Source organism: Pseudophryne corroboree, chromosome 4, assembly GCF_028390025.1.
Source record: "Pseudophryne corroboree isolate aPseCor3 chromosome 4, aPseCor3.hap2, whole genome shotgun sequence".
NCBI lineage: Eukaryota > Metazoa > Chordata > Amphibia > Anura > Myobatrachidae > Pseudophryne > Pseudophryne corroboree.
The window spans coordinates 654,625,606-654,648,283 of NC_086447.1; the positions used below are offsets into that span (position 1 = coordinate 654,625,606).

Consider the following 22,678-nt stretch of genomic DNA (forward strand, 5'->3'; position numbering starts at 1 on the left):
CGCAGGTGAGTTCGCTTCTTCTCCCCTTAGTCCCACGATGCAGTGAGCCTGTTGCCAGCAGGACTCACTGAAAATAAAAAACCTATTTAAACTTTTACTTCTAAGCAGCTCAGGAGAGCCACCTAGCATGCACCCTTCTCGTTCGGGCACAAAAATCTAACTGAGGCTTGGAGGAGGGTCATAGGGGGAGGAGCCAGTGCACACCAGCTAGTCTAAAGCTTTTACTTTTTGTGCCCAGTCTCCTGCGGAGCCGCTATTCCCCATGGTCCTTACGGAAGTCCCAGCATCCACTAGGACGTCAGAGAAATCCATGTACATGCAATAGTGGGTCTTAACACCACTCCTGAAGTAGTGTAAATGGATTTGAGCGTAGTGTCAGTTTTACGATCAGCTGGTTCTTTAACGCGGTAGATCCAGGGACAGGTAAAACCACCTTTTTAGACAGTCTGGAGACAGATGCGTCCACAATGGGTGGGTAAACCCATTTTTTTCCTGTCTTCCTCAGGGAAGGGAAAAGCAACCAGAACCCTTTTTGGGATCTGGAATTTTTTTTCCCGGGTTTTCCCAGGATTTTTCAAAATGGCATTTAATTTGTTAGACAAAGGGAAAGTTAGCGAGGCTTTCTTATTGTCAGTGAAGTAAGCCTCCTCAACCTGCTCAGGTGTGGTGTCATTAATATTTAACACATCTCTAATGGCCTCAATCATGAGCTGCACCCCCTTAGCAAGGGATGCCGCCCCCCTCAGTACCTCCCCATCACCGTCTGCAGTATCAGAATTGGTATCCTTTGTCATCTTGCATAATTTCGGCAAGTGCACGTTTCTATGGGAACATGCTAGGAGATTTTGCAGGAATAGGAACAGAGCCTGACCAAACTGCCATAGACTTCTTCAACACCTAAGTTTCAGTCTCAGTATTAGCTTCAACAATGGGAATCTGAGACAAAGCATTACAATCCTGTGTACATGGAATGGATCCCTCCTAAGAGGAAACATCTTCTGCAGCATATGGCACAGAGTCCCTAGAAATGGCTATGTGAGATAGTAAAACACCTACACCTACACACACACACACACACACACACACACACACACACACACACACACACACACACACATACACACACACACACACACACACACAACCCACACACGGCGCTTTTTAAGGTAGAACTAATAACACTACCAGCTCTGTCTGTGTACCTTAATAGACTACATAGACTTTACACAGCCACCTCCCCCCCCCCCCCCCCCCCCCCTTCTACAACCCCCTGGAACCGTACAAGGCAGCTGGAGTTGATCTGGAGGGACAGCTCTCCCTGTCAGTGCTTCTGCAGGCAGGAAAATGGTGCTGAACGCTGCTGGGTCCACTCTAAGGAGAAGCTCCGCCCCCTTCAATGGCGCTGTCTTCCCGCTCTTCTGAAGATTATACTGGCCTGAGGAATTGTGCTGGCAGCGATCCTGGGACCCTGACAGGCTTGGAGGTCAGTGTAGGGTGTAGGCGCTGGCTCAGGGCGTCCCTCACAGCACCGCACCATGTACCACTGAGCCCCGGGGCGCAGTTAGTACTGCGCTCCATACCCTGTTCCCGCCATCTTCTCACCGGCTCCCCACTTGTCGGCGTGGGGGGTGGGGCGGTGACTAACCTGCCACAAATATTCTGGCTCTGTATGGTTGTGGCGGTGGCAAGCTGCTGTGGCAGGGAACGTTCGATCCCCTCAGTAGATAGTGGCTCAGACCCCGCAGGGAGGACACTACTCCCCCCCTTAGTCCCTTGAAGCAGGGAGGCTGTTGCCAGCAGCCTCCCTGTGCCTAAACCCAATTAAAAATAATAAAACTAAAAGAACTCCTATGGAGCTCCCCTAGTTGTGACCGGCTCCTCCGGGCACATATTCTAAACTGTCTTGTAGGAGGGGCATAGAGGGAGGAGCCAACCCACACTCTCAAACTGTTAAAGTATCTGTGGCTCCTAGTGGACCCGTCTATACCCCATGGTACTAATGTGGACCACAGCATCCGCTAGAACGTAAGAGAAATAAAATTGCTTCACCAGCTTTCTTTGCTGGTGCGTTTGCCATACAACAGTGTGGGAATCTTGCATTATGAAATTGGGGAGGGGCCGATTTGATAAAATTAGTCTCCTGAATTGCTACAATCTGAGCCTTAACTTTATGGAAATAGTTCAATGCTCCGTTTATGTGGGGAATTAAACCCCTTTACATTTAGAGATAGAATATTTACCATTTTATCCTGTTAAAAAAAAAAAGGATCGTAAAACGATATGAACAACCCATGATCATGTATCGTGTGTGTCAGGTACCTGGCAATAACAAGGAAAGGGTCAGGGAAAAAGAGAAAGAAGAAAATAGCAAAGAGTAACAGATGAATGGGAACAATCCCTCTCGGGGGCATGGTAGGACGCCTTACCATGGTGACACTAAACACATACCTCCCAACACGACCCTCTCCAGGAGGGACAGAATGCTCTGCTCCTGGACTTCCCTCTTAATGTATGATTGCCATCATCTGTGCTGGAACACCTTTCTTATCCATTAACCTGTTCAAAGCAGGTTCCGGCAATCATAAATTAAGAGAAAAGTCCAGAAGCAGAGCATGTTGTCCCTCCTGGAGAGGGTCATGTTGGGAGGTATGCTAAACATAGCAAGGGGGGTAGTGGTTACTACACCATCACACAATATAAAATAACAATGTAGAGTCCCTCAGTGCTGTGATTCTGTTGCTCCCCTGTATTAAAGCTTAAATTTAAGATGAGCTTAACTGTGGATCATACAACGCAACCAGGATGCCCACGAAAAAGGTACAAACCATCCGGGGCCAGCGGAGAGACAGAAGCCAGCAATCGTAAAGTGAAGCAATAGCTAAGGAACTCCTATAGAAATCAACTGAATATTATAACAACCGCAAAACTTGTGGTGAATCTGAAACACACAAAACAATCAACAAGACAATCAAAAGAAAAACAATGCAGATATGGTGAAGGAAGAATACTTATGCTTTTGCTTTAGCGCCTGCCCTAGTCCAGTCCCGCTGAAGACCACGGTCAGGAGAATAGCTCGAAGAAGAATAACCTGCAAGGTTCCATTTTGAGAGAATCTTTTTACCTTCCTCCACAGTCATTATCACCACCGTGGAACCTTCACGCAGCTTTGTAGGGAAACCCCACCTGTATGGAATGTTCTCCTTACGCAATACAGAAGTGATGGGGTAGAGGGAACATCTTTTAGCCAATGTCGCTTGAGATAAGTCTCTGCATATTTGAAGAGAGCCAAGAATCTCCAAAACGTCTTCTGAAGGTCTAGCAGCCTTTAAGATAGCCTCCTTCACGTGGAAATAGTGAATCCTCATAAGAACGTCACGAGGCACCCCATCCGGTGCTATTCTAGCCTTGGGGAGCCTGTGGATACCATCTATCAGGAAGTCCATATGTCTAGTTGAAGGGAGGAGTCGTTTAAAAGGATCAACAGTGAAATCGTTCAAGGCACTATTAGAGACAGACTCTGGGACGCCCCTCAGTTTTCTGTTATGATGTTGCAATCTGTCCTCTAAATCACAGATTTTGTCTCGGAGAGAGGTGACTTCAGCTTGTAGCGCCTCATGAGATGAAATCAAGTCATTATGCGAGTTCACAACTTCTCCCATTTTTGTTTCTAAATGGTCAGTACGACCACCAAGCTCATCAGTAGACCTCTGGCACTCCTTCATGGTGGCCCGAAATTCCACCGCCACTTCCACCTTAAACTGAGATAATAAATATTTCACAGAACCCACCGTAAGCGAGTCACTGTCTTCAATAGAATCGACATGGGCGTCGACGACACCAGGAGCCGACCTGGTCAGTTTAGGCGAAGTCACAGAAATATCTTTCCTAGCTTCCTGTTTCTTTGGTTTGGCAGCATGAGGAGATGATTAAAAAATGCCACATGCGAAACCGCTTTAGAAACCTTATATCATTTGGGAGGCATAATGTAGCGTTGCAAGTGAAGATATTGTAGCAGGAAAAAAGACGTATAATATATCAATCGAGGAAGGTTCCACTAGAACTTTGGGCCCTCATTCCGAGTTGATCGCTCGCTAGCAGTTTTTAGCAGCCGTGCAAATGCATTGTCGCCGCCCACTGGGGAGTGTATTTTCGCTTTGCAGAAGTGCGAACGCCTGTGCAGCAGAGCGCCTGCAAAAACATTTTGTGTAAAACAAGACCAGCCCTGGATTTACTCTTCGTGTGCGTTGAGTCTAACATTGGAGGGTTGGCTTTTGACGTCACACACCCGCCCAGTGTTCGTCCAGCCACGCCTGCGTTTTCCCCGGCACGCCTGCGTTTTTCCAAACACTCCCTGAAAACGTCCAGTTGACACCCAGAAACGCCCCCATCCTGTCAATCTTCTTGCGTTGTGCCATGCGACTTAAAGCTTCGCTAGAACCTGTGCAAAACCACATAGGTCTTTGTACCCGTACATCGCGCGCGCGCATTGCGGTGCATAAGCATGCGCAGAAATGCTGATTTTTAGCATGATCACTGTGCTGTGAACAACGGCAGCTAGCGATCAACTCGGAATGACCCCCATGGTGTGTTATAACATTCCATAGGAAAGCAGGGTGATGGTGAGCACTGCGGCACAATAGTTAAGGCATATGTGCACACAAGTTCCTGCTCACAGGGACTTTGGAGGAGTCTGTAGCATTAACTGTATATGGCACTAGCTCAAGGACTATCCAGTGCCTGAGGATCCTTAGGAAAAGCAATATAATATGTAGATAGACAAAGTAGATGTGTCCAGATATGTAGTATAAAATCAACCAGAACTTTCTTGAGAGAGTCGCCCCAAAAATATGTCAGTGTCCAGCAGAACACAGCTAACACTGCAGCTTTGGAGCTAGAGCCTGGTGGAACTAGCAGACTTCTCTGATGGGATGCACTATCTCTGTTTAAGGGCGTAATTCAGACCTGATCGTAGCATCAAATTTGTTAGCAAATGGGCAAAACCATGGGGGTGATTGTAGATGTGCTAAATTTAGCACATCTACGATCAGTTACACAGACATGTGGGGGGACGCTCAGCACAGGGCTAGTCTGCCCTGCATGTCAGTCCCTGCCCCGGCAAAGCTTTTGTACTGTAGGAGTAGCTCCCAGCCAGCACAGCTCCTGCAACCCTCACAGCGATGGGTAGCTCCCAACCAGCGCGCAGGAGCTGCGCTGGCTGGGAGCTACCCGTCGCTGTGAGGGTTGCAGTGGCTGCATCTGACATCACACAGCCGACACGGCCCGCCCCCCAAACGGTCCGGGCACGCCTGCGTTGCTCGAACTGCACCCCCTAAATGGCGGCTAAACACCACCAACCCGCCCCCTCCCACCCAGCGACTGCCTCTGCCTGTCAATCAGGCAGAGGCAATCGCTAGCCTAAGACAGCCGTCGGCTGTCTGGCAATGCCCGGCACAGTGCGGCTCAGACCCGATCGCTGCTGTGCAAAATCGCACACTTGGCAAAATGTATGTGCTTTCAAACCAATGCATATAGATATTTGCATAAGAGGTGGCAATCGTGTTTTGGAGCTACACAAACGTGAATCTGAGTGGATATTTAAACTCAACACAATTGCCACCAAGGGTTTGAACGAACAACTCGTTTTGAAGAATTTTTTGCTCTAGCGAAATAAGTTTAAACATTTTTTTGGGCTCCACCACACTTGTTTTTAATGTAACTTTGAATTTTTGATACATTATATATGTGTTTTTGTATTGCCAGAGGGCAAGCTAATAATGCTCTATGTTATGTATGTTTGTGTTAAGATTTTTGGGATAATCAGAGTGTCTCTTGATGCCTCCTGACATTGGGATTTGCAGTGTCTAGTTAAAGGTAGTATGTGATACATTGAATTTTTGTACCCTTTATATGTGCTTATGGGACATGATGTAAAGGAATTAGTAAATGTATGGGTTAATACATACCAATTGTATTTACTGGCTATATGGGTTAATGTATATCTTTTGTACTTACTAAGATGAAAAAATCCCTCTAGTGCGTTCCACGGCTGTAATTGAACCGCATAATATGATGGATACTTCCGGTATTACATCTAGAGTAGTGATGGGACGCATATGCGTTCCACAGCGGCGATTGGAATACAGGTTGCCGCTGACCGCAAGCGGAAGTGAGGAGCACTTCCGGGATTATATTGAAGATGATGGTGGAACGCATGTGCGCTCCATGGTGTTATTTACAACATAGAATGGTTACCACCGGATGCGGAAGTGAGGTGCACTTCCGGATTTGCGTTATAGCGGCGGTGGAAGCACGCCAGGGATCGCGCTGTGGCCACAGGGAGGGCGGCATTTAAGAGGCCTCTGCTCAACAGGTATGTTACTTCCGCTGCGATGGCTCTGCTGAGTAATTATGTTGATGGCTTGTGAAGATGAGAAGCTTGACAAAGGTCTAATGTAACCGAAACGTTGCTGATAATCTGTCTCGATGCAAAATTTGAGAAAAGCCTTGCATTTATATGTACTGTATATCATAAAAACGTCTTGAAGCAAAATTAAAGTGACTTGGAGAGTGCCTATTTATTGGATATTATATATATATATATATATATATATATATATATATAATTTTTCTTTTAAACTTGCAGCTTGGTTCAAATTGCATGGATCACATAGCTTATAGTTGCACCAGGACAAAGCGCACTAGAGTAAAGCGCACCAATCAGTACAAACAATAGATAGATAGATACAGTTTTATTTTTAAACATGCAGCTCGGTTCAGGCTGCGGGGATCACAGAGCTTACAGATGCTCGTGAACAAAGCACAGAGTACAGTGCAGCACACAGCAGCATGCCACCTATACACAGCCCTTTATACAGCACAGCCACTTGTGAATCCAGAGTCTCAGTATAGCCACTACAGCAGAGTACAATGCAGCTTTCAGCAGTGTGCCCCCTGTACACAGTCACTTTAAGCACAGCCACTTGAGAGTCTGGACATAGCACAATACAGCAGCGTACCCCCTATATACAGTCACTTAAAGCAAAGCCACTTGTGAGTCTGGACAGAGCACAATATGGCAGCGTGCCCCCTATACACATTCACTTAAAGAGCACACCCACTTGTGAGTCTATACCAGCACAATGCAGCAGCATGCGCCCTATACAGAGTAACTTAAAGGACACAGCCACTTGGGAATCTGGACACAGCGCACTACAGCAGAGTATAGCGCAGCATACAGTAGCGTGCAGCATTCCCCTATACACAGTCACTTTTAGCAGAGCCACTTTTGAGTCTGGACATATCACACAGCCAATACAGCAGAATAGGGGCAACTTACAGCAGCGTGTGTTACTGTGAAAAGGCGCCACGTCCTGGCTGCAGCGCCTCAAATAGAATCCAACTCCCATAAGAAGCCAACCCTGGGAGGATTGTGTTCGGCCTCGAAGTGGGATCCAAGTCTGTCGGGAACACCTGAGCAACTCGGATCCCTGGTGTTTGGAGCGGGTTGGATTCCACTGAACCGCTCATCTCTCCTTTTGACATTTTCCTGATAAGGACTGGGTCATCCCAATGATCAAGGTTATCATCGAGAAAGTTGTCCCAAAACATGGGACAATTCAATATTTTTTTGATATGTTTTAAAATCTTCTGATTTAGACAGACAGTCCAGGAAAGGAAAAAGGTGGCCAGTGAAATATACCACCAACTAAGCATAATTGGGGCTGATCAGAAACTATAATCCCTATCGACCTCACCTGGGAAACTAATGAATTGCCCAACAAAGTGATCAATATGAAAAAGGGAATGATGAGCCCTAAAAAGTCTGTCTGTCAAATTTAGGAGCAGAGGTGTAGCTAGGTGCCATGGTGCCTGGAGCAAGGGTATGTTTTGGCGCCCCCTCCCATGTACTGAATTGGGTGCATGTTACATTTGAAAATCCTAAATTGGTGACAGGGCCTGTTCTAGTCCTTGTGGAGTTCAGGGCAAAAGTTTCCTTTGGGGACCCCCCCATGTACAAAACAGGGACAGTGCGCTTCCAAGGCGCCCAACAAAATATAGCGGCGTGGCTTCATGGGTAAGGGGCATGGCCACAGAATAGTACCAATTCGGATTACACTACTCAGTAGTGTCCGATTCACATTACACCGCATAGTAGTGTCCATTATTTACATTACAACACACAGTAGTACCCCTTATACACTTTACGCCACACAGTAGAGCCGCTTATACATGTTATGCAACAGTACAGCTGTTTATACACGTTACACGACGGTAGAGCCGGTTATACAAATGAAGCCACAGTAGAGCCATTTATATGCGTTACACCACTGAAGAGCTGCTTATTCACATTATACAACAGTAGAGCCGCTTATACATGTTACTCTGCAGCAGCAGCAGCAAGGGGTAGAGAGAGGTGCTGCAGCAGCAGCTGGGGCAAAGAGAGGTGCTGCAGCATTAATGTAGAGAGAGGTGCTGTAGCAGCCAGGGAAGAGAGGGGTGCTGCAACAGCTGGAACAGAGAGAGGTGCTGCAGCAGCCGTGGCAGAGAGAGGTGCTGCAGCAGCTAGGGCAGAAAAAGGTGCTGCAGTAGCAGGGGCAGAAAGTGTTGTAGCAGGACAGAAGTAACCCTGCTGCACAGCTCCTGTACAAGTAGACAGTGAGAAATATAAAGAGGGCGGCAGAACTCTGGCATGTGCTGGCTGTTACTGTCTCCTGCTGTTTCCTCTTAAGTAGCCCTGTTCCCTACCTAGTCTCCGAGTCAGTGTGTGCCCCTGTTTTCCCTGCTCTGCGGCTGCCTGTACTGCGGGCCGCAGTATATCGAGCGGAGGGAAGGAGTGGAGCAGGTGGCAGCGCGCCCTCTAACTTTTCCGGCACCCGGAGTTTGCACTCCACCAGAACCACCCTCGCTACACCCCTGTCTAGGAGTCTCCACAGATCACTAAGTTGGATGGATTTTTGAGGTCAGGAATATGTTGCCAAGAAGCAGGTGTCAAACAAGAGGCTGGGAGAGACTTGTCAAAACCAATGTGCTCCTACTATAGGGGCACAGGTTGACAGGGAAGAAGGTGACGGGTACTATAAGGGTACAAGGTGACAGGGGAGAGAGTGACAGATACTATAGGGGTACAGGGTGAGATGTACTATAGTGGCACAGGGTGATAGGTACTATAGGGGCACAGGGTAACAGGGGAGAGGGTGACTATAGGGGCACAGGGAGGCAGGGGTGATTGGTACTATAGAGGCGCACATGGTGACAGTGAAGAAGGTGAGACTCTCCCATGATGACGGTTGGCGACAAAAACGGCTGTAGCATGTAAAAGGGGGATATCCTATTAGCCCTGGTAAAACATCGGGTCCGAAAAACGTATGTTTTTTGCGAATTTTTCCTGATGTTTCACTGATTTTTTTTGCCTTGATCGCCTGTAAAAAAATACCCTTTCTCCCGAAAACACAAAGGTTCAATGAAACCTGTGTGTTTTCGGTAGAAACAGACCCGTTTTCTTACAAAAGCAGGGCTGTTTTCAGGGATTTGGTTTCACCTGCCTGAGGCAGGTGAAACAAAATCCAAGATAAGCCGCATCTCGTGATGGCTTATTGGGGCTAATTAGCTAGCCCCCGGTGGGACAATTAGCCCTGGTAAATTACCGGGGCTAATAGGATATCCCCCAAAGTATGATATGCTGGAACTATTTCATGTGCCTTCGTGCAGCTATAACAATTTGAATTATAAAATCTTTGGCATTGGAGAAAGTGTGCTGGTCTTATCTGTGCCTGAGCCCCTAGTGGAGTTTAATGGACTGGATAGATTGTGTTTCTGTGTGCTGGACACAGAAACACAGTTCTTTTGAACTCCGCAGACAGTCTTTTGTCTAACAATTTAAGTTCAACACGAGGAATCTTTAATTGCCATCCGATGCTCCTCTTTTCTCCCTGAACCCACCAGGATTTATGGATCTGTATGAAAAGATGAACAAGAGGGTGCTCTATCATGCATGAAAACGTCTTTTTATTTTAATATACGGAGCCAAATAACGTAAAATGCTAGTACCTAAATATATAGGCCCTCATTCCGAGTTGTTCGCTCGCTAGCTACTTTTAGCAGAGATGCAAACACAAAGCCGCCGCCCTCTGGGAGTATACCTTAGCATAGCAGAATTGCTAACGAAAGATTAGCATTTCTGCTATTAAGTATTTCCTTGCAGTTTCTGAGTAGCTCCAGACCTACTCCTAGATTGCGATCACCTCAGTCCGTTTAGTTCCTGGTTTGACGTCACAAACACGCCCAGCGTCCGGCCAGCCACTCCTCTGTTTCTCCAGCCACTCCTGCGGTTTTACCTGGCACGCCTGCGTTTTTTAGCACACTCCCTGAAAACAGACAGTTTCCGCCCAGAAACACCCACTTCCTGTCAATCACACTACGATCAGCAGAGCAATTGAAAAGCTTTGTTCGCCCGTGAGTAAAATAACATAGTTTTGTGTAAAATTGCTTAGCGCGTGCGCCCTGCTGTGCATACGCATGCGCGGAACTGCCGGATTTTAGCCTATTAGCAATTCTGCTAAAAATAGTAGCGAGCGAACAACTCGGAATGAGGGCCATAGCTCTGTGGGCTTACAAATGAATATAAAACATCATCTCGGTTAACATCCAATTTACCACCTGCACTCGCCAGAGATCCTTGACCGCATACAGCTTGTCACTTAGCCCGGAGCCGCAGGAGATGGAGAGGAAGAAACACCAGGTGAAGATTGCGTCAGCACACCACGCCCCGACTGGTTTCATCAGAGACTTCGTCAGGAGGCTGGTGCTGCTGACGCTGAGATACTTTTATACACTGATAATCAATAACCAATAAAGTGCGTACATATAAAATAGTAAATGTACATACATATATAAAGAACGGAGATCATAACGGAAACATAGAAATAGAATCCAGCTTGCTGAAAAACAGTAAAATTCACATTATACTAAAAACAAAGCCCTTTATTACTTACATAATGAACTAATGACTCATAACATACATTGTTTAAACCCCGTATGGCTATAGCATCAATCTGTCTCGCAGCAGGCCAAAGAGCTATAATAGAATCTAAAAAAAGATTACTGGATAGAAACATTGTTGCCAATATTCAAACAGCATGTACAGGCATAGGGGTATATTCAATTGCAGTCGAAAACTGCCATCTGTCGAAAAGACGTCAGTTTTCGACTTTTTAAGGTCGAATCCTGATTCGACCTATTCAGAGCTTTTCGACAAGTCGAGGCATTTGACTTGTCGAAAAGCAAGTGGATCGGCGGAATAGCTGCCAATCCACGTGTTGATGTCGAAAACGGGGACAAATCCGACAGGTTTTGGCCCCCTTTTCAACTATCTCAATCCGCCATCAAAATGATGTCGGAATGAGATGGACCCGGAGGAGGCGAGGGCGGGGGGGAGCCGCAGGGAGACAGGGGCACAGCGGGCAGGCATACAGGAGATCAGCGCTACGATTAGCGCTGCAGCTGGATGTCACTCACCCGCCCGACCTCACGGCAGCTTCCACCCGGCTCCTGCACGCTGTTGGAGCCGGGTGGAAGCTGCTGTGAGGTCGGGCGGCTGAGTGACATCCTGCTGCAGCACTACGGTAGCGCTGATCGTAGCGCTGATGTCTCCAGTATGCCCGCCGGCTGTCCACCCGCGGCTCGCCCCCCTTCTCCTCCTCTGCGTCCCATCTTAATTCGACTTGAAAAAGTCGAATTAAGATGGGGATTGAATAAGGGTTGTCGGATCCATTCCGACAAATACATGTCGGAATGGATCCGACTTTAATTGAATATACCCCTTAGTCAATCAAACGGGAACACATTATTCTATGAAGGGGGTTATTTCATAACCTTCATTCAATCTCTTTGGATGTAGTGTGTCTAGTGTAATTATCCAAAAGGTTTCTTGTTTCATTAACCTTTTATCTCTATTACCACCCATTGTTAACGGAGGAACAGATTCAATTCCCATACATTTTTACCCTTCAGGGTCACCATTGTGGCATTGTTTAAAGTGACGTGACACGCTATGATTTAAGAAACCATGCTTAATATTTCTAAAATGTTCAAGTAATCTAATTTTCAACATTCTCTTCGTTTTCCCTACATATTTTAGCCAACACGGGCATACTAAAAGATAAACAACATAAGTGGAGGTGCAATTAATAAAACTATCAATATTATTAATTTTAGCACCATTAGTAAAGGTCTTGGTTTTTACTCCATATGGACACATTTACACGATCCACAAGGAAACAAATTTTTTAAGGATTGAAGGAAGTTCTTCTCTTTTATATCAGGCATATTGAGTTTACTCTTTGATACAATAGATTTAATATTCTTAGCCTTCTTAAAGATAATATCAGGTTGCTCAGATAAATGACTACCAAGAACCGGATCCATTTTAAGTATGTGCCAGTTCTTTTTAAGTATATTCTTCACCATTTTTTTCTGAACTAGTATATTGGGTCACAAAAGGGCAAAAGAAGTTCTTAACCTAGAATCCTTAACAATATCTGCTGGATAACCTCTTTCATGAAATCTATTAGTATATGTTTCTGACTGTTTATCAAACATTTCAATGCTGGTACAATTCCTCCTAAATCTTGCAAATTGGGAATAGGGGATATAACGTTTCAAGTCAACTGTGCAAGATGACAGCTACTAAACTCCAAATAACTATTACTATCAGTAGGTTTGAAATATGTATAGGTTTGGATGGTTTTATCTTCCTTAAAGTGTTCAGTATCAAACATCAAGTCTAAAATCTCAATTTTATTACTCCCAAACTTTGATGTAAATTTCAGATTATGCATTAACGTTCATAGTATCCATAAACCCATTAAATAGCTGATCATCACCGTCCCACAATATCAATTAGTCATCTATGAAACATTTATACAAAATAACATGTTTCCTTACATGCTCTGTGAGGCTATTACTTTCCCACTCTCCCATGTAAATATTGGCGAGACTTGGCGCACAAACTGTGCCCATCACCGTGCCGCACACCTGTATGTACCATTCATAAAGAAACTGAAAGTAAATAAGAATTTACTTACCGATAATTCTATTTCTCATAGTCCGTAGTGGATGCTGGGGACTCCGAAAGGACCATGGGGAATAGCGGCTCCGCAGGAGACTGGGCACAAAGTAAAAGCTTTAGGACTAGCTGGTGTGCACTGGCTCCTCCCCCTATGACCCTCCTCCAAGCCTCAGTTAGGATACTGTGCCCGGACGAGCGTACACAATAAGGAAGGATTTTGAATCCCGGGTAAGACTCATACCAGCCACACCAATCACACCGTACAACTTGTGATCTGAACCCAGTTAACAGCATGATAACAGAAGGAGCCTCTGAAAAGATGGCTCACAACAACAATAACCCGATTTTTGTAACAATAACTATGTACAAGTAATGCAGACAATCCGCACTTGGGATGGGCGCCCAGCATCCACTACGGACTATGAGAAATAGAATTATCGGTAAGTAAATTCTTATTTTCTCTAACGTCCTAGTGGATGCTGGGGACTCCGAAAGGACCATGGGGATTATACCAAAGCTCCCAAACGGGCGGGAGAGTGCGGATGACTCTGCAGCACCGAATGAGAGAACTCCAGGTCCTCCTCAGCCAGGGTATCAAATTTGTAGAATTTAGCAAACGTGTTTGCCCCTGACCAAGTAGCTGCTCGGCAAAGTTGTAAAGCCGAGACCCCTCGGGCAGCCGCCCAAGATGAGCCCACTTTCCGTGTGGAATGGGCTTTTACAGATTTTGGCTGTGGCAGGCCTACCACAGAATGTGCAAGCTGAATTGTACTACAAATCCAACGAGCAATCGTCTGCTTAGAAGCAGGAGCACCCAGCTTGTTGGGTGCATACAGGATAAACAGCGAGTCAGATTTTCTGACTCCAGCCGTCCTGGAACATATATTTTCAGGGCCCTGACTACGTCCAGCAACTTGGAATCCTCCAAGTCCCTAGTAGCCGCAGGCACCACAATAGGTTGGTTTAAGTGAAATGCTGAAACCACCTTAGGGAGAAATTGAGGACGAGTCCTCAATTCTGCCCTGTCCGTATGAAAAATTAGGTAAGGGCTTTTATAGGATAAAGCCGCCAATTCTGAGACACGCCTGGCTGAAGCCAGGGCTAACAGCATTACCACTTTCCATGTGAGATATTTCAAGTCCACAGTGGTGAGTGGTTCAAACCAATGTGATTTTAGGAATCCCAACACTACATTGAGATCCCAAGGTGCCACTGGAGGCACAAAAGGAGGCTGTATATGCAGTACTCCCTTGACAAACGTCTGAACTTCAGGAACAGAAGCTAGTTCTTTTTGGAAGAATATCGACAGGGCCGAAATTTGAACCTTAATGGACCCTAATTTGAGGCCCATAGAAAGTCCTGTTTGCAGGAAATGCAGGAATCGACCCAGTTGAAATTCCTCCGTAGGAGCCTTCCTGGCCTCGCACCACGCAACATATTTACGCCAAATACGGTGATATTGTTGTACGGTTACATCCTTCCTGGCTTTGATCAGGGTAGGGATGACTTCATCCGGAATGCCTTTTTCCTTCAGGATCCGGCGTTCAACCGCCATGCCGTCAAACGCAGCCGCGGTAAGTCTTGGAATAGACATGGTCCCTGCTGGAGCAGGTCCTGTCTTAGAGGTAGAGGCCACGGGTCTTCCGTGAGCATCTCTTGAATTTCCGGGTACCAAGTCCTTCTTGGCCAATCCGGAGCCACGAGTATAGTCTTTACTCCTCTCCTTCTTATGATTCTCAGTACTTTTGGTATGAGAGGAAGAGGAGGGAACACATACACTGACCGGTACACCCACGGTGTTACCAGAGCGTCCACAGCTATTGCCTGAGGGTCCCTTGACCTGGAGCAATATCTGTCCAGTTTTTTGTTGAGGCGAGACGCCATCATGTCCACCTTTGGTTTTTCCCAACGGTTTACAATCATGTGGAAGACTTCTGGGTGAAGTCCCCACTCCCCCGGGTGAAGATCGTGTCTGCTGAGGAAGTCTGCTTCCCAGTTGTCCACTCCCGGAATGAACACTGCTGACAGTGCTATCACATGATTTTCCGCCCAGCGAAGAATCCTTGCCACTTCCGTCATTGCCCTCCTGCTTCTTGTGCCGCCCTGTCTGTTTACGTGAGCGACTGCCGTGATGTTGTCCGACTGGATCAATACAGGCTGACCCTGAAGCAGAGGCCTTGCCTGACTTAGGGCATTGTAAATGGCCCTTAGTTCCAGGATATTTATGTGAAGTGACGTTTCCATGCTTGACCACAAGCCCTGGAAATTTTTTCCCTGTGTGACTGCTCCCCAGCCTCTCAGGCTGGCATCCGTGGTCACCAGGACCCAATCCTGAATGCCGAATCTGCGGCCCTCTAGGAGATGAGCACTCTGTAACCACCGCAGGAGAGACACCCTTGTCCTTGGAGACAGGGTTATCCGCTGATGCATTTGAAGATGCGATCCAACCATTTGTCTAGCAGATCCAACTGAAAAGTTCTTGCATGGAATCTGCCGAATGGAATCGCTTCGTAAGAAGCCACCATCTTTCCCAGGACCCTTGTGCACTGATGCACTGACACCTGGCCTGGTTGTCGTCGGAATCAGCTGCGATTTTGGAATATTTAGAATCCATCCGTGCTGTCGTAGTACTATTTGAGATAGTGCTACTCCGACCTCTAACTGTTCTCTGGACCGTGCCCTTATCAGGAGATCGTCCAAGTAAGGGATAATTAAGACGCCTTTTCTTCGAAGAAGAATCATCATTTCGGCCATTACCTTGGTAAAGACCCGGGGTGCCGTGGACAATCCAAACGGCAGCGTCTGAAACTGATAGTGACAGTTCTGTACCACAAACCTGAGGTACCCTTGGTGAGAAGGGCAAATTGGGACATGGAGGTAAGCATCCTTGATGTCCAGAGACACCATGTAGTCCCCTTCTTCCAGGTTCGCTATCACTGCTCTGAGTGACTCCATCTTGAACTTGAACCTTTTTATGTAAGTGTTCAAGGCTTTCAGATTCAAAATGGGTCTCACCGAGCCGTCCGGCTTCGGTACCACAAACAGCGTGGAGTAATACCCCTTTCCCTGTTGTAGGAGGGGTACCTTGATTATCACTTGCTGGGAATACAGCTTGTGAATGGCTTCCAATACCGCCTCCCTGTCGGGGGTAGACGTTGGTAAAGCAGACTTCAGGAACCGGCGAGGGGGAGACGTCTCGAATTCCAATTTGTACCCCTGAGATACTACCTGCAGGATCCAGGGGTCCACTTGCGAGTGAGCCCACTGCGCGCTGAAATTCTTGAGACGGGCCCCCACCGTGCCTGAGTCCGCTTGTAAGGCCCCAGCGTCATGCTGAGGACTTGGCAGAAGCGGGGGAAGGCTTCTGTTCGTGGGAAGAAGCTGTCTGTTGCAGTCTTTTTCCCCTTCCTCTGCCCCGGGGCAGATATGAGTGGCCTTTTGCCCGCTTGCCCTTATGGGGACGAAAGGACTGAGCCTGAAAAGACGGTATCTTTTTCTGCTGCGAGGTGACTTGGGGTAAAAAGGTGGATTTCCCAGCCGTTGCCGTGGCCACCAGGTCCGATAGACCGCCCCCAAATAACTCCTCCCCTTTATACGGCAATACTTCCATATGCCGTTTGGAATCCGCATCCCCTGACCACTGTCGCGTCCATAATCCTCTTCTGGCAGAAATGGACATCGCACTTACTCTTGATGCCAGAGTGCAAATGTCTCTCTGTGCATCTCGCATATATAGGAATGCATCCTTTAAATGCTCTATAGTCAATAATATATTGTCCCCGTCCAGGGTATCAATATTTTCAGTCAGGGAATCCGACCAAGCCACCCCAGCACTGCACATCCAGGCTGAGGCGATTGCTGGTCGCAGTATAACACCAGTATGTGTGTATATACTTTTAAGGATATTTTCCAGCCTCCTATCTGCTGGCTCCTTAAGGGCGGCCGTTTCTGGAGACGGTAACGCCACTTGTTTTGATAAACGTGTGAGCGCCTTATCCACCCTAGGGGGTGTTTCCCAACGAGCCCTAACCTCTGGTGGGAAGGGATATAGTGCCAATAATTTTTTAGAAATTAGCAGTTTTTTGTCGGGGGTAACCCACGCTTCATCACACACTTCATTCAATTCATCTGATTCAGGAAAAACTACGGGTAGTTTTTTCACACCCCACATAATACCCCTTTTTGTGGTACTTGCAGTATCAGAGATGTGCAAAACCTCCTTCATTGCCGTGATCATGTAACGTGTGGCCCTACTGGAAAATACGTTTGTTTCTTCACCGTCGACACTGGAGTCAGTGTCTGTGTCTGGGTCCGTGTCGACCCACTGAGGTAACGGGCGTTTAATAGCCCCTGACGGTGTTTGAGACGCCTGGACAGGCACTAACTGAGCTGCCGGCTGTCTCATGTCGTCAACAGTTTTCTGTAACGTGCCGACACTGTCACGTAATTCCTTAATTACGGCCATCCATTCAGGTGTCGACTCCCTAGGGGGTGACATCACCATTATAGGCAATTGCTCCGCCTCCACATCATTTTCCTCCTCATACATGTCGACACACACGTACCGACACCCAGCACACACACAGGGAATGCTCTGATAGAGGACAGGACCCACTTAGCCCCTTGGGGAGACAGAGGGAGAGTTTGCCAGCACACACCAGAGCGCTATATATGTATAGGGACAACCTTACAATAAGTTTCTATCCCTTATAGCTGCTTATATCTGTTATTTTGCCAAATAAGTGCCCCCCTCTCTTTTTTACCCTGTTTCTGTAGTTGCAGGATGCAGGGGAGATTCTGGGAGCCTTCCTACCAGCGGAGCTGTGTGGGGAAAATGGCGCTGTGTGCTGAGGAGATAGGCCCCGCCCCCTTCACGGCGGGCTCTTCTCCCGCTTTTTACTGGAAAACTGGCAGGGGTTAAATACATCCATATAGCCCAGGAGCTATATGTGATGTATTTTTTTTGCCAAATAAGGTAAATTAATTGCTTCCCAGGGCGCCCCCCCCCAGCGCCCTGCACCCTCAGTGACCGAAGTGTGAAGTGTGCTGAGAGCAATGGCGCACAGCTGCAGTGCCATGCGCTACCTTATGAAGACAGGAAAGTCTTCTGCCGCCGATTTATGGACCTCTTCTTGCTTCAGCATCTGTAAGGGGGCCGGCGGCGCGGCTCCGGGACCCATCCATGGCTGGGCCTGTGATCGTCCCTCTGGAGCTAATGTCCAGTAGCCTAAGAAGCCCAATCCACTCTGCACGCAGGTGAGTTCGCTTCTTCTCCCCTTAGTCCCTCGATGCAGTGAGCCTGTTGCCAGCAGGTCTCACTGAAAATAAAAAACCTATTTAAACTTTTACTCTAAGCAGCTCAGGAGAGCCACCTAGATTGCACCCTTCTCGTTCGGGCACAAAATCTTAACTGAGGCTTGGAGGAGGGTCATAGGGGGAGGAGCCAGTGCACACCAGCTAGTCCTAAAGCTTTTACTTTGTGCCCAGTCTCCTGCGGAGCCGCTATTCCCCATGGTCCTTTCGGAGTCCCCAGCATCCACTAGGACGTTAGAGAAATTATATTTAAGAACAAAATTTAAACAGTCACAAACAAAATTAATTTTAGCACTAGATACAGTGTTGTCAGATTCAAGTACCTTTCTCACCGCAGATATACCCATATCATGCGGAATAGCAGTATACAGCGCTTGTACATCAATTGTTCACCAATTATATGTGTCTTTCCAATCTAATTCGTTAATGATCTGTAAAATATGAGTGGAGTCCCTAATGTATGAATCAAGATTTGGTATATATTTCTTAATACTTATATCCACAAATTCCAAAAGTCTAGAGGTCAGTGACCCAATCCCAGCCACAATTGAGCATCCTGGGGTATGGGTCCTATTCTAATGTAACTTTGGCAAATGATAAAAAGTTGCAATATTTGGATACTCATTTAACAGATACTTGTATTCCTCTTGATTTATACAGTTGTCATTCAAACCCTTTTGTAAAAGACTCCCAAGATCTATAAGAAATTGTGATATGGGGTCCCTATCAAGTTTGGTATATCATTTAACATAATGCAGCAAGTTGTAAGCTTCTGCAATATAATAATCTCTATCAAGGATAACTATCCCCCCCCCCCCCCCCTCTTTATCGCCATTTTTAATAACAATTTCATTATTAGATGCCAGATCTTTAAGGGCCCTATATTCATAAGCTGATAAGTTTTTAACCTTATTTTTTAAAGAGATATCAAGTTCATCAATCTCTTTCTTAACTAAATTGGAAAACATGTCAATAAATGGACCTTTAGATTCAATAGGGTAAAACCTACTCTTTGGTTTCAAACCAGAATCGGAACTAACATTACTTTCCTCCCAGTTTTTAAACAGGGCATAATTTTTCCTCCGAAAATGATATTTAAGGGTGAGATTCCTAATGTACAAATTAAGATCTATATATAAATTACATTTATTAAGCCCACATGTAGGAGCATAGGAAAGACCGTTTCTAAGAACTTGAGTCTCAGCTGATGACAGGGATTTTTTTGGAAGATTAAAAATACTTATTTCAGATTCTACCTTAGATTTCTTATTTTTGTTTCCCTTTTTGGCAGATCTTTTTTCTTGTTTTCTCCCCGACGTCGCTTCTGTGCCGTGGGAGTAGGAGGGTTCACTGTTTGATTTCCTACCCGCTCGTATATCTCTCTGACCGCTGTTCTGTGCCCTAAAAAAATCCTTTTAGGAGAAAAATTACCATCAGCATAATGACGCAATGGCTCAAATCTGTTTTGATGAGCAAAATTACGTCTCATATACCTATCTGGAATGTTAGTATATTTAACAGTCTGCCTCAGTGTTTGCTAGCGTGTATCATCAGCATTTTTTCTTATATTCATTCTCTGTGGATGACAATCACTATTTTCAAAATTGGGCTTGATGAAAAAGAGATTGATGAACTTGATATCTCTTTAAAAAAATAATGTTAAAAACCTCTCAGCAGATTGATGCTATAGCCATACAGGGTTTAAACAATGTATGTTATGAGTCATAAGTTCATTATTTAAGTAATAAAGGGCTTTGTTTTTAGTATAAGGTGAATTTTATTGTTTTTCAGTCAGCTGGATTCTATTTCTATGTTTCCATTATAATCTCCATTCTTTGTATATGTATGTACATTTACTATTTTTTATGTATGCACTTTATTGGTAACCAGGGCCGGAGTAAGGTTTGTGGGGCCCCCACACACTGTCCTCACAACTGCAAAACAAACATTGGAGTAGGAGTACAGCATTTACCTGTCTCCTCTCCGTCCTCCTCGGCAGCTGAGCTGTCGGACTGTCCCTTTACTGCTGCGGCCGCCAAGGAGCTTCACTCACAGCAGTGTGAAGTCTCGCAAGATAATATCAAATCTCGCGAGACTTCACACTGCAGTGAGTAAAGCTCCTCGGTGGCCGCAGCGTAATGGAACATTTCAGCTGCCGAGGAGGACGGAGAAGAGACAGGTAAATGCTGTACTCCTACTCTGATGTTTTCTTGCAGTTGTGAGGACAGTGTGTGGGGGCCCCACTTGTGTGGGGGCCCGGGACGACTGCCCCTTGCGCCCAGCTCTGTTGGTAATTGATTTTCCGGCTCTGTTGGTAATTGATTTTCAGTGTATAAAAGTATCTCATAGCGTCAGCAGTACCAGCCTCCTAATGAAGTCTCTGACGAAACCGGTCGGGGCGTGGTGTGCTGACGCGATCTTCACCAGTGTTTCTTCCTCTCCATCTCCTGCAGCTCCCGCTCCTGGCATGCTGCCGGCTAAGTGACAAATTGTATACGGTCAAGGATCTCTGGCGGGAGCAGGCGGTAAATTGGATGTTAACCGAGATGATGGTTTATACTCATACCATGTGCTTTTAAGCCCACAGAACTATATCTTTAGGTACTAGCATTGTACTTTATTTGGCTCTGTATATGAAAATAAAAAAATAAATTGTCATGTACGATAGAGTGCCCTCTTGTTCATCTTTATATATATATATATATATATATATATATATGTATGTATGTATGTATGTATGTATGTATACAGTAACAAGGTCGCCGTTAACGTCAGGACACAGCAGGCAGTATACAGAGTTTGTACGAGTATTTAATGGCATACAGGCAGAAAACAGGCCACACCAAACAAAAGAAACACATTTTCCAATACGTGGACCGTATGCACGGTCTCTCAGTGCACCAATGGTCCAAGTCCCTAGCATTAGGGGAAACTTTCCCTACCCACTGGCCGCTTTTCAGCACCAGTGTTTTAAGCAGTAGACTGAGCAGGGTTTAAATACCTGCCAGTACAATTAGACCAATTCCCATCTGGGGTTGGGAAGGTCCGAAAACCTGAACCAGAGCCTTGTGGTTGAGAGCCCACTCTTCTCTCCCTCAACCACACCTCAGAGCCCCTATCTGGGCTTTGCACTGGGACAGGTTCTTTTACCTGGTTACAAAGCACTTTCTCGGAGGCTGGATGGCTTCTCTTTAACCCTCTACAGGGAAGTTGTGACCAGGGAAGCAGGGGCGTATCTACCTATTGGCCAGGATGGCACTCACCATGGGTGCCAGCCGAGCAGGGGGCGCTGCCCGACGGTGCCACCCTCGGCCAATGGGTGGAATCCCTTAAACCGTAGTGTCTGGTAATACCTGCTGTGCCGAGCTGAATGTGCATTGCCTGGGATGGAGGGCGGAGGATCACTCAGCAGGCAGGAGCTGGCGCCGGTGTCTGCCACAGCAATGTACTACAGGGAAGAAACTGAAAATAAACTACAACTCCCAGCAACCCGTGTTGCCAGGAGCTCCTGGTGGCAAGGGCTGCTGGGAGCTGTAGTTTATTTTCAGTTTCTTCACATAGTTCGGTGCGGTGCTGGACACCGGTCCAAGCTCCTGCCTGCAGAGCAATCCTCCACCCTCCATCCCAGGCAGCTTGACACAGCAGGTATTGCCAGACACTACGGCTATCCGCTGGGATGTTGTGGCATAGGGACTAGGGAAATGTGCTGCATGGGAAGGCTACGTATGTCCTGGGAGTGGAGGAGACTACTACTACTACTATGTGCTAAGGGCGGACTACAGCTATGTGCTGGGAAAGGGGGTGGGGACTATGGCTGTGTACTTGGGGAGGTGAGGGGCTATGTGCAGGGGGGGACTATGGCTATGTGCTGGGAGGGGGATGGGGACTATGACTATATGACTGTAGGGGCTTATATGGCACCGTGGGGGCATATCTGGCACTATGAGGGTATATCTAGCACCGTGGGGGGCATATGTATCTGACAATGTGGGGGCATATGTGTATCTGGCACTGTGGGGGCATATCTAACACTGTGGGGGCATATCTGGCACTGTGGGGGCATATGTGTATCTGGCACTGTGGGGGCATATGTGTAGCTGGCACTGTGGGGGCATGTGTGTATCTGGCACTGTAGGGTCATGTGTGTATCTGGCACTGTAGGGGCACGTGTGTATCTGACACTGTGGGGTCATACGTGTTTCTGGCACTATTGTGGGCATATGTGAATCTGGCACTGCACTATTGGGGTCATATGTGTATCACGCCCCCATTTTCATTGGCCATGCCCCATGTGGCATA

At 46.6% G+C, this 22,678-nt stretch overlaps 1 long non-coding RNA gene across 1 annotated transcript; it reads left to right on the top strand.

The window, feature by feature from the left end:
• Positions 1–20,472: 20,472 nt before the first annotated feature.
• Positions 20,473–21,041, top strand: LOC134911668 (uncharacterized). The gene is made up of 2 exons (XR_010176752.1): positions 20,473–20,558; positions 20,833–21,041. It is a non-coding gene; the product is annotated as an uncharacterized LOC134911668 (long non-coding RNA).
• Positions 21,042–22,678: the final 1,637 nt, after the last annotated feature.